The following is a 13528-nucleotide window of genomic DNA, read 5'->3' on the forward strand; positions in this document are numbered from 1 at the left end:
CACAATTTAGCAGTGGGTTGCAGAGAAAAAAAATATGCTGGCAGAAAAATCCAATTGAGTGATTAAACAGCTCTTTATTTTCTGGCTTTATTTTTATGCTAACAAATTTGTTCTCTGAAAAGTGTCCACAAAGCCAAGTCTCTGATTAACACCTTTGTAAGGATGGTTTTTCACCTATTACTAAATTAAACTTGCTTCATTGGAAAGGCAGCAAGATGCATCCTCATTTCAATGTCTACTGAAATAATACAGGTTGACACCAGGAAACATTAACGCCACTGCATCCTTGCTGCTTTCTCATGTGGAAGTCTGTTTAATATGAAAACAAGGTGATATCTAATTAGCACACAGGTAAGGAATTAAGAAAATCTTTATTTAAGGGTGAAGATGTTTCTCACAAAATCGTTGCCCCAATGCATCATTGAAATTCAAGCTGAAAGGTGATTTTAATATATCACTTGTACATTTTGTATTGCTCTTCTGGTGACAATGTAGTTTGTTTTTGTCAATTACCATTTTAATAATAGGGTAAAGAAAATTAAGTGGATTTTTGAAAGACAACAATACTGTCAATATACTATTAAAACAAATTAAAATGGTAAAAGTTATTGTACTTTAAGTAAAAATAAAAGAGACAAAATATCAATCCCAGTTTTGGATTACTTTAATTAACAAAAAAAAATGCATATAGCAGAGGATAGTTTCAATCTGCCTACCTCTGGGTTATAGGCCCAGCATGCTTCCATTGCAGTACTCTGCTGCACATGTAAGTGCAAGAGATCCTGAAGCACTCACTCATCATGGGAAAGTACCAATGTGTTTCTTCGTTGGTTGATGGAAGAAACATCTTACAAAAACTCTCCAGATTATTGACTTTTTAAAGTTTTTCTAGGAAACGTTTTAGATGAATGCTTATTAGCCTTTGCAGTATGAACTTTTGCAAAGTGTCTCTGTGGCGCAATCAGTTAGTGTGTACGGCTATTAACCAAAAGGTTGGTGGTTCAATCCCACCCAGGGACCTAATTGACCTTGTTATCAGATTTTGGTGATCTTTAAGTAGACAAGTCAAATTTCATACCCCCTGTTATGGTGTAGGGTACCTGGCCTTCTCTGATGTAATCAGAGTTAGATTTGATTCAGTGATTTTATAAAAACATCTAGGAAGCACAATTTAGCAGTGGGTTGCAGAGAAAAAGAAATATGCTGGCAAAAAAATCAAATTGCGTGATTAAACAGCTCTTTATTTTCTGGCTTTATTTTTATGCTAACAAATTTGTTCTCTGAAAAGTGTCCACAAAGCCAAGTCTCTGATTAACACCTTTGTAGGGATGGTTTTTCACCTATTACTAAATTAAACTTGCTTCATTGGAAAGGCAGCAAGATGCATCCTCATTTCAATGTCTACTGAAATAATACAGGTTGACACCAGGAAACATTAACGCCACTGCATCCTTGCTGCTTTCTCATGTGGAAGTCTGTTTAATGTGAAAACAAGGTGATATCTAATTAGCACACAGGTAAGGAATTAAGAAAATCTTTATTTAAGGGTGAAGATGTTTCTCACAAAATTGTTGACCCAATGCATCATTGAAATTCAAGCTGGAAAGATGATTTTAATATATCACTTGTACATTTTGTATTGCTCTTCTGGTGACAATGTAGTTTTTTTTGTCAATTACCATTTTAATAATAGGGTAAAGAAAATTAAGTGGATTTTTGAAAGAAAACTATACTGTCAATATACTATTAAAACAAATTAAAATGGTAAAAGTTATTGTACTTTAAGTAAAAATAAAAGAGCAAAAATATCAATCCCAGTTTTGATTACTTAAATTAACAAAAAAAAATGCATATAGCAAAGGATAGTTTCAATCTGCCTACCTCTGGGTTATGGGTCCAGCATGCTTCCATTGCAGTACTCTGCTGCACATGTAAGTGCAAGAGATCCTGAAGCACTCACTCATCATGGGAAAGTACCAATGTGTTTATTCATTGGTTGATGGAAGAAACATCTTACAAAAACTCTCCAGATTATTGATTATTTAATGTTTTTCTAGGAAACGTTCTAGATGTATGCTTATTAGCCTTTGTCAGTATGTACTGTTTGCAAAGTGTCTCGGTGGCGCAATCGGTTAGTGTGTTCGGCTATTAACCAAAAGGTTGGTGGTTCAATACCACCCAGGGACATAATTGACCTTGTGATCACATTTTGGTGATATTTAAGTAGACAAGTCAAAATTTCAAACCCCCTCTTATTGTGTAGGGTACCTGGCCTTCTCTGATGTAATCAGAGTTAGATTTGATTCAGTGATTTTATAAAAAACAGCTAGGAAGCACAATTTAGCAGTGGGTTGCAGAGAAAAAAAATATGCTGGCAGAAAAATCCAATTGAGTGATTAAACAGCTCTTCATTTTCTGGCTTTATTTTTATGCTAACAAATTTGTTCTCTGAAATGTGTCCACAAAGCCAAGTCTCTGATTAACACCTTTGTAAGGATGGTTTTTCACCTATTACTAAATTAAACTTGCTTCATTGGAAAGGCAGCAAGATGCATCCTCATTTCAATGTCTACTGAAATAATACAGGTTGACACCAGGAAACATTAACGCCACTGCATGCTTGCTGCTTTCTCATGTGGAAGTCTGTTTAATGTGAAAACAAGGTGATATCTAATTAGCACACAGGTAAGGAATTACGAAAATCTTTATTTAAGGGTGAAGATGTTTCTCACAAAATTGTTGCCCCAATGCATCATTGAAATTCAAGCTGGAAAGATGATTTTAATATATCACTTGTACATTTTGTATTGCTCTTCTGGTGACAATGTAGTTTTTTTGTCAATTACCATTTTAATAACAGGGTAAAGAAAATTAAGTGGATTTTTGAAAGAAAACTATACTGTCAATATACTATTAAAACAAATTAAAATGGTAAAAGTTATTGTACTTTAAGTAAAAATAAAAGAGCAAAATATCAATCCCAGTTTTGATTACTTAAATTAACAAAAAAAATGCATATAGCAAAGGATAGTTTCAATCTGCCTACCTCTGGGTTATGGGTCCAGCATGCTTCCATTGCAGTACTCTGCTGCCCATGTAAGTGCAAGAGATCCTGAAGCACTCACTCATCATGGGAAAGTACCAATGTGTTTATTCGTTGGTTGATGGAAGAAACATCTTACAAAAACTCTCCAGATTATTGATTTTTTAATGTTTTTCTAGGAAACGTTCTAGATGTATGCTTATTAGCCTTTGTCAGTATATACTTTTTGCAACGTGTCTCTGTGTCGCAATCGGTTAGTGTGTTTGGCTATTAACCAAAAGGTTGGTGGTTCAATCCCACCCAGGGACGTAATTAACCTTGTGATCAGATTTTGGTGATATTTAAGTAGACAAGTCAAAATTTCAAACCTCCTCTTATGGTTTAGGGTACATGGCCTTCTCTGATGTAATCAGAGTTAGATTTGATTCAGTGATTTTATAAAAAACAGCTAGGAAGCACAATTTAGCAGTGGGTTGCAGAGAAAAAAAATATGCTGGCAAAAAAAATCCAATTGAGTGATTAAACAGCTCTTCATTTTCTGGCTTTATTTTTATGCTAACAAATTTGTTCTCTGAAAAGTGTCCACAAAGCCAAGTCTCTGATTAACACCTTTGTAAGGATGGTTTTTCACCTATTACTAAATTAAACTTGCTTCATTGGAAAGGCAGCAAGATGCATCCTCATTTCAATGTCTACTGAAATAATACAGGTTGACACCAGGAAACATTAACGCCACTGCATCCTTGCTGCTTTCTCATGTGGAAGTCTGTTTAATGTGAAAACAAGGTGATATCTAATTAGCACACAGGTAAGAAATTACGAAAATCTTTATTTAAGGGTGAAGATGTTTCTCACAAAATCGTTGCCCCAATGCATCATTGAAATTCAAGCTGGAAAGATGATTTTAATATATCACTTGTACATTTTGTATTGCTCTTCTGGTGACAATGTAGTTTGTTTTTGTCAATTACCATTTTAATAATAGGGTAAAGAAAATGAAGTGGATTTTTGAAAGAAAACAATACTGTCAATATACTATTAAAACAAATTAAAATGGTAAAAGTTATTGTACTTTAAGTTAAAATAAAAGAGACAAAATATCAATCCCAGTTTTGGATTACTTTAATTAACAAAAAAAAATGCATATAGCAGAGGATAGTTTCAATCTGCCTACCTCTGGGTTATGGGCCCAGCATGCTTCCATTGCAGTACTCTGCTGCACATGTAAGTGCAAGAGATCCTGAAGCACTCACTCATCATGGGAAAGTACCAATGTGTTTCTTCGTTGGTTGATGGAAGAAACATCTTACAAAAACTCTCCAGATTATTGACTTTTTAAAGTTTTGCTAGGAAACGTTTTAGATGAATGCTTATTAGCCTTTGCAGTATGAACTTTTGCATAGTGTCTCTGTGGCGCAATCAGTTAGTATGTACAGCTATTAACCAAAAGGTTGGTGGTTCAATCCCACCCAGGGACCTAATTGACCTTGTTATCAGATTTTGGTGATCTTTAAGTAGACAAGTCAAATTTCATACCCCCTGTTATGGTGTAGGGTACCTGGCCTTCTCTGATGTAATCAGAGTTAGATTTGATTCAGTGATTTTATAAAAACATCTAGGAAGCACAATTTAGCAGTGGGTTGCAGAGAAAAAGAAATATGCTGGCAAAAAAATCAAATTGCGTGATTAAACAGCTCTTAATTTTCTGGCTTTATTTTTATGCTAACAAATTTGTTCTCTGAAAAGTGTCCACAAAGCCAAGTCTCTGATTAACACCTTTGTAGGGATGGTTTTTCACCTATTACTAAATTAAACTTGCTTCATTGGAAAGGCAGCAAGATGCATCCTCATTTCAATGTCTTCTGAAATAATACAGGTTGACACCAGGAAACATTAACGCCACTGCATCCTTGCTGCTTTCTCATGTGGAAGTCTGTTTAATGTGAAAACAAGGTGATATCTAATTAGCACACAGGTAAGGAATTAAGAAAATCTTTATTTAAGGGTGAAGATGTTTCTCACAAAATTGTTGACCCAATGCATCATTGAAATTCAAGCTGGAAAGATGATTTTAATATATCACTTGTACATTTTGTATTGCTCTTCTGGTGACAATGTAGTTTTTTTTGTCAATTACCATTTTAATAATAGGGTAAAGAAAATTAAGTGGATTTTTGAAAGAAAACTATACTGTCAATATACTATTAAAACAAATTAAAATGGTAAAAGTTATTGTACTTTAAGTAAAAATAAAAGAGCAAAAATATCAATCCCAGTTTTGATTACTTAAATTAACAAAAAAAAATGCATATAGCAAAGGATAGTTTCAATCTGCCTACCTCTGGGTTATGGGCCCAGCATGCTTCCATTGCAGTACTCTGCTGCACATGTAAGTTCAAGAGATCCTGAAGCACTCACTCATCATGGGAAAGTACCAATGTGTTTCTTCGTTGGTTGATGGAAGAAACATCTTACAAAAACTCTCCAGATTATTGACTTTTTAAAGTTTTTCTAGGAAACGTTTTAGATGAATGCTTATTAGCCTTTGTCAGTATGGACTTTTGCAAAGTGTCTCTGTGGCGCAATCAGTTAGTATGTACGGCTATTAACCAAAAGGTTGGTGGTTCAATCCCACCCAGGGACCTAATTGACATTGTTATCAGATTTTGGTGATCTTTAAGTAGACAAGTCAAAATTTCAAACCCCCTGTTATGGTGTAGGGTACCTGGCCTTCTCTGATGTAATCAGAGTTAGATTTGATTCAGTGATTTTATAAAAACAGCTAGGAAGCACAATTTAGCAGTGGGTTGCAGAGAAAAAAAATATGCTGGCAGAAAAATCCAATTGAGTGATTAAACAGCTCTTTATTTTCTGGCTTTATTTTTATGCTAACAAATTTGTTCTCTGAAAAGTGTCCACAAAGCCAAGTCTCTGATTAACACCTTTGTAAGGATGGTTTATCACCTATTACTAAATTAAACTTGCTTCATTGGAAAGGCAGCAAGATGCATCCTCATTTCAATGTCTACTGAAATAATACAAGTTGACACCAGGAAACATTAACGCCACTGCATCCTTGCTGCTTTCTCATGTGGAAGTCTGTTTAATGTGAAAACAAGGTGATATCTAATTAGCACACATGTAAGGAATTAAGAAAATCTTTATTTAAGGGTGAAGATGTTTCTCACAAAATCGTTGCCCCAATGCATCATTGAAATTCAAGCTGGAAAGATGATTTTAATATATCACTTGTACATTTTGTATTGCTCTTCTGGTGACAATGTAGTTTGTTTTTGTCAATTACCATTTAATAATAGGGTAAAGAAAATTAAGTGGATTTTTGAAAGAAAACAATACTGTCAATATACTATTAAAACAAATTAAAATGGTAAAAGTTATTGTACTTTAAGTAAAAATAAAAGAGACAAAATATCAATCCCAGTTTTGGATTACTTTAATTAACAAAAAAAAAAGCATACAGCAGAGGATAGTTTCAATCTGCCTACCTCTGGGTTATGGGTCCAGCATGCTTCCATTGCTGTACTCTGCTGCACATGTAAGTGCAAGAGATCCTGAAGCACTCACTCATCATGGGAAAGTACCAATGTGTTTCTTCGTTGGTTGATGGAAGAAACATCTTACAAAAACTCTCCAGATTATTGACTTTTTAAAGTTTTGCTAGGAAACGTTTTAGATGAATGCTTATTAGCCTTTGTTAGTATGGACTTTTGCAAAGTGTCTCTGTGGCGCAATCAGTTAGTATGTACGGCTATTAACCAAAAGGTTGGTGGTTCAATCCCACCCAGGGACCTAATTGACCTTGTTATCAGATTTTGCTGATCTTTAAGTAGACAAGTCAAAATTTCAAACCCCCTGTTATGGTGTAGGGTACTTGGCCTTCTCTGATGTAATCAGAGTTAGATTTGATTCAGTGATTTTATAAAAACAGCTAGGAAGCACAATTTAGCAGTGGGTTGCAGAGAAAAAAAATATGCTGGCAGAAAAATCCAATTGAGTGATTAAACAGCTCTTTATTTTCTGGCTTTATTTTTATGCTAACAAATTTGTTCTCTGAAAAGTGTCCACAAAGCCAAGTCTCTGATTAACACCTTTGTAAGGATGGTTTTTCACCTATTACTAAATTAAACTTGCTTCATTGGAAAGGCAGCAAGATGCATCCTCATTTCAATGTCTACTGAAATAATACAGGTTGACACCAGGAAACATTAACGCCACTGCATCCTTGCTGCTTTCTCATGTGGAAGTCTGTTTAATATGAAAACAAGGTGATATCTAATTAGCACACAGGTAAGGAATTAAGAAAATCTTTATTTAAGGGTGAAGATGTTTCTCACAAAATTGTTGCCCCAATGCATCATTGAAATTCAAGCTGAAAGGTGATTTTAATATATCACTTGTACATTTTGTATTGCTCTTCTGGTGACAATGTAGTTTGTTTTTGTCAATTACCATTTTAATAATAGGGTAAAGAAAATGAAGTGGATTTTTGAAAGAAAACAATACTGTCAATATACTATTAAAACAAATTAAAATGGTAAAAGTTATTGTACTTTAAGTAAAAATAAAAGAGACAAAATATCAATCCCAGTTTTGGATTACTTTAATTAACAAAAAAAAATGCATATAGCAGAGGATAGTTTCAATCTGCCTACCTCTGGGTTATGGGCCCAGCATGCTTCCATTGCAGTACTCTGCTGCACATGTAAGTGCAAGAGATCCTGAAGCACTCACTCATCATGGGAAAGTACCAATGTGTTTCTTCGTTGGTTGATGGAAGAAACATCTTACAAAAACTCTCCAGATTATTGACTTTTTAAAGTTTTTCTAGGAAACGTTTTAGATGAATGCTAATTAGCCTTTGCAGTATGAACTTTTGCAAAGTGTCTCTGTGGCGCAATCAGTTAGTATGTACGGCTATTAACTAAAAGGTTGGTGGTTCAATCCCACCCAGGGACCTAATTGACCTTTTTATCAGATTTTGGTGATCTTTAAGTAGACAAGTCAAATTTCATACCCCCTGTTATGGTGTAGGGTACCTGGCCTTCTCTGATGTAATCAGAGTTAGATTTGATTCAGTGATTTTATAAAAACATCTAGGAAGCACAATTTAGCAGTGGGTTGCAGAGAAAAAGAAATATGCTGGCAAAAAAATCAAATTGCGTGATTAAACAGCTCTTTATTTTCTGGCTTTATTTTTATGCTAACAAATTTGTTCTCTGAAAAGTGTCCACAAAGCCAAGTCTCTGATTAACACCTTTGTAGGGATGGTTTTTCACCTATTACTAAATTAAACTTGCTTCATTGGAAAGGCAGCAAGATGCATCCTCATTTCAATGTCTACTGAAATAATACAGGTTGACACCAGGAAACATTAACGCCACTGCATCCTTGCTGCTTTCTCATGTGGAAGTCTGTTTAATGTGAAAACAAGGTGATATCTAATTAGCACACAGGTAAGGAATTAAGAAAATCTTTATTTAAGGGTGAAGATGTTTCTCACAAAATTGTTGACCCAATGCATCATTGAAATTCAAGCTGGAAAGATGATTTTAATATATCACTTGTACATTTTGTATTGCTCTTCTGGTGACAATGTAGTTTTTTTTGTCAATTACCATTTTAATAATAGGGTAAAGAAAATTAAGTGGATTTTTGAAAGAAAACTATACTGTCAATATACTATTAAAACAAATTAAAAATGGTAAAAGTTATTGTACTTTAAGTAAAAATAAAAGAGAAAAAATATCAATCCCAGTTTTGATTACTTAAATTAACAAAAAAAAATGCATATAGCAAAGGATAGTTTCAATCTGCCTACCTCTGGGTTATGGGTCCAGCATGCTTCCATTGCAGTACTCTGCTGCACATGTAAGTGCAAGAGATCCTGAAGCACTCACTCATCATGGGAAAGTACCAATGTGTTTATTCATTGGTTGATGGAAGAAACATCTTACAAAAACTCTCCAGATTATTGATTTTTTAATGTTTTTCTAGGAAACGTTCTAGATGTATGCTTATTAGCCTTTGTCAGTATGTACTGTTTGCAAAGTGTCTCGGTGGCGCAATCGGTTAGTGTGTTCGGCTATTAACCAAAAGTTTGGTGGTTCAATCCCACCCAGGGACATAATTGACCTTGTGATCACATTTTGGTGATATTTAAGTAGACAAGTCAAAATTTCAAACCCCCTCTTATTGTGTAGGGTACCTGGCCTTCTCTGATGTAATCAGAGTTAGATTTGATTCAGTGATTTTATAAAAAACAGCTAGGAAGCACAATTTTACAGTGGGTTGCAGAGAAAAAAAATATGCTGGCAGAAAAATCCAATTGAGTGATTAAACAGCTCTTCATTTTCTGGCTTTATTTTTATGCTAACAAATTTGTTCTCTGAAAAGTGTCCACAAAGCCAAGTCTCTGATTAACACCTTTGTAAGGATGGTTTTTCACCTATTACTAAATTAAACTTGCTTCATTGGAAAGGCAGCAAGATGCATCCTCATTTCAATGTCTACTGAAATAATACAGGTTGACACCAGGAAACATTAACGCCACTGCATCCTTGCTGCTTTCTCATGTGGAAGTCTGTTTAATATGAAAACAAGGTGATATCTAATTAGCACACAGGTAAGGAATTAAGAAAATCTTTATTTAAGGGTGAAGATGTTTCTCACAAAATTGTTGCCCCAATGCATCATTGAAATTCAAGCTGAAAGGTGATTTTAATATATCACTTGTACATTTTGTATTGCTCTTCTGGTGACAATGTAGTTTGTTTTTGTCAATTACCATTTTAATAATAGGGTAAAGAAAATGAAGTGGATTTTTGAAAGAAAACAATACTGTCAATATACTATTAAAACAAATTAAAATGGTAAAAGTTATTGTACTTTAAGTAAAAATAAAAGAGACAAAATATCAATCCCAGTTTTGGATTACTTTAATTAACAAAAAAAATGCATATAGCAGAGGATAGTTTCAATCTGCCTACCTCTGGGTTATGGGCCCAGCATGCTTCCATTGCAGTACTCTGCTGCACATGTAAGTGCAAGAGATCCTGAAGCACTCACTCATCATGGGAAAGTACCAATGTGTTTCTTCGTTGGTTGATGGAAGAAACATCTTACAAAAACTCTCCAGATTATTGACTTTTTAAAGTTTTTCTAGGAAACGTTTTAGATGAATGCTAATTAGCCTTTGCAGTATGAACTTTTGCAAAGTGTCTCTGTGGCGCAATCAGTTAGTATGTACGGCTATTAACTAAAAGGTTGGTGGTTCAATCCCACCCAGGGACCTAATTGACCTTTTTATCAGATTTTGGTGATCTTTAAGTAGACAAGTCAAATTTCATACCCCCTGTTATGGTGTAGGGTACCTGGCCTTCTCTGATGTAATCAGAGTTAGATTTGATTCAGTGATTTTATAAAAACATCTAGGAAGCACAATTTTACAGTGGGTTGCAGAGAAAAAAAATATGCTGGCAGAAAAATCCAATTGAGTGATTAAACAGCTCTTCATTTTCTGGCTTTATTTTTATGCTAACAAATTTGTTCTCTGAAAAGTGTCCACAAAGCCAAGTCTCTGATTAACACCTTTGTAAGGATGGTTTTTCACCTATTACTAAATTAAACTTGCTTCATTGGAAAGGCAGCAAGATGCATCCTCATTTCAATGTCTACTGAAATAATACAGGTTGACACCAGGAAACATTAACGCCACTGCATCCTTGCTGCTTTCTCGTGTGGAAGTCTGTTTAATGTGAAAACAAGGTGATATCTAATTAGCACACAGGTAAGGAATTACGAAAATCTTTATTTAAGGGTGAAGATGTTTCTCACAAAATTGTTGCCCCAATGCATCATTGAAATTCAAGCTGGAAAGATGATTTTAATATATCACTTGTACATTTTGTATTGCTCTTCTGGTGACAATGTAGTTTTTTTGTCAATTACCATTTTAATAACAGGGTAAAGAAAATTAAGTGGATTTTTGAAAGAAAACTATACTGTCAATATACTATTAAAACAAATTAAAATGGTAAAAGTTATTGTACTTTAAGTAAAAATAAAAGAGCAAAAATATCAATCCCAGTTTTGATTACTTAAATTAACAAAAAAAATGCATATAGCAAAGGATAGTTTCAATCTGCCTACCTCTGGGTTATGGGTCCAGCATGCTTCCATTGCAGTACTCTGCTGCACATGTAAGTGCATGAGATCCTGAAGCACTCACTCATCATGGGAAAGTACCAATGTGTTTCTTCGTTGGTTGATGGAAGAAACATCTTACAAAAACTCTCCAGATTATTGACTTTTTAAAGTTTTGCTAGGAAACGTTTTAGATGAATGCTTATTAGCCTTTGTCAGTATGGACTTTTGCAAAGTGTCTCTGTGGCGCAATCAGTTAGTATGTACGGCTATTAACCAAAAGCACTGTTTGCAAAGTGTCTCGGTGGCGCAATCGGTTAGTGTGTTCGGCTATTAACCAAAAGGTTGGTGGTTCAATCCCACCCAGGGACGTAATTGACCTTGTGATCAGATTTTGGTGATATTAAAGTAGACAAGTCAAAATTTCAAACCCCCTCTTATTGTGTAGGGTACCTGGCCTTCTCTGATGTAATCAGAGTTAGATTTGATTCAGTGATTTTATAAAAAACAGCTAGGAAGCACAATTTAGCAGTGGGTTGCAGAGAAAAAAAATATGCTGGCAGAAAAATCCAATTGAGTGATTAAACAGCTCTTCATTTTCTGGCTTTATTTTTATGCTAACAAATTTGTTCTCTGAAAAGTGTCCACAAAGCCAAGTCTCTGATTAACACCTTTGTAAGGATGGTTTTTCACCTATTACTAAATTAAACTTGCTTCATTGGAAAGGCAGCAAGATGCATCCTCATTTCAATGTCTACTGAAATAATACAAGTTGACACCAGGAAACATTAACGCCACTGCATCCTTGCTGCTTTCTCATGTGGAAGTCTGTTTAATGTGAAAACAAGGTGATATATAATTAGCACACAGGTAAGGAATTAAGAAAATCTTTATTTAAGGGTGAAGATGTTTCTCACAAAATTGTTGACCCAATGCATCATTGAAATTCAAGCTGGAAAGATGATTTTAATATATCACTTGTACATTTTGTATTGCTCTTCTGGTGACAATGTAGTTTGTTTTTGTCAATTACCATTTTAATAATAGGGTAAAGAAAATGAAGTGGATTTTTGAAAGAAAACAATACTGTCAATATACTATTAAAACAAATTAAAATGGTAAAAGTTATTGTACTTTAAGTAAAAATAAAAGAGACAAAATATCAATCCCAGTTTTGGATTACTTTAATTAACAAAAAAAAAATGCATATAGCAGAGGATAGTTTCAATCTGCTTACCTCTGGGTTATGGGTCCAGCATGCTTCCATTGCAGTACTCTGCTGCACATGTAAGTTCAAGAGATCCTGAAGCACTCACTCATCATGGGAAAGTACCAATGTGTTTCTTCGTTGGTTGATGGAAGAAACATCTTACAAAAACTCTCCAGATTATTGACTTTTTAAAGTTTTTCTAGGAAACGTTTTAGATGAATGCTAATTAGCCTTTGCAGTATGAACTTTTGCAAAGTGTCTCTGTGGCGCAATCAGTTAGTATGTACGGCTATTAACCAAAAGGTTGGTGGTTCAATCCCACCCAGGGACCTAATTGACCTTGTTATCAGATTTTGGTGATCTTTAAGTAGACAAGTCAAATTTCATACCCCCTGTTATGGTGTAGGGTACCTGGCCTTCTCTGATGTAATCAGAGTTAGATTTGATTCAGTGATTTTATAAAAACATCTAGGAAGCACAATTTAGCAGTGGGTTGCAGAGAAAAAGAAATATGCTGGCAAAAAAATCAAATTGCGTGATTAAACAGCTCTTTATTTTCTGGCTTTATTTTTATGCTAACAAATTTGTTCTCTGAAAAGTGTCCACAAAGCCAAGTCTCTGATTAACACCTTTGTAGGGATGGTTTTTCACCTATTACTAAATTAAACTTGCTTCATTGGAAAGGCAGCAAGATGCATCCTCATTTCAATGTCTACTGAAATAATACAGGTTGACACCAGGAAACATTAACGCCACTGCATCCTTGCTGCTTTCTCATGTGGAAGTCTGTTTAATGTGAAAACAAGGTGATATCTAATTAGCACACAGGTAAGGAATTAAGAAAATCTTTATTTAAGGGTGAAGATGTTTCTCACAAAATTGTTGACCCAATGCATCATTGAAATTCAAGCTGGAAAGATGATTTTAATATATCACTTGTACATTTTGTATTGCTCTTCTGGTGACAATGTAGTTTTTTTTGTCAATTACCATTTTAATAATAGGGTAAAGAAAATTAAGTGGATTTTTGAAAGAAAACTATACTGTCAATATACTATTAAAACAAATTAAAAATGGTAAAAGTTATTGTACTTTAAGTAAAAATAAAAGAG

The sequence above is a fragment of the Pseudophryne corroboree genome, unplaced genomic scaffold (genome assembly GCF_028390025.1).
Source record: "Pseudophryne corroboree isolate aPseCor3 unplaced genomic scaffold, aPseCor3.hap2 scaffold_192, whole genome shotgun sequence".
NCBI lineage: Eukaryota > Metazoa > Chordata > Amphibia > Anura > Myobatrachidae > Pseudophryne > Pseudophryne corroboree.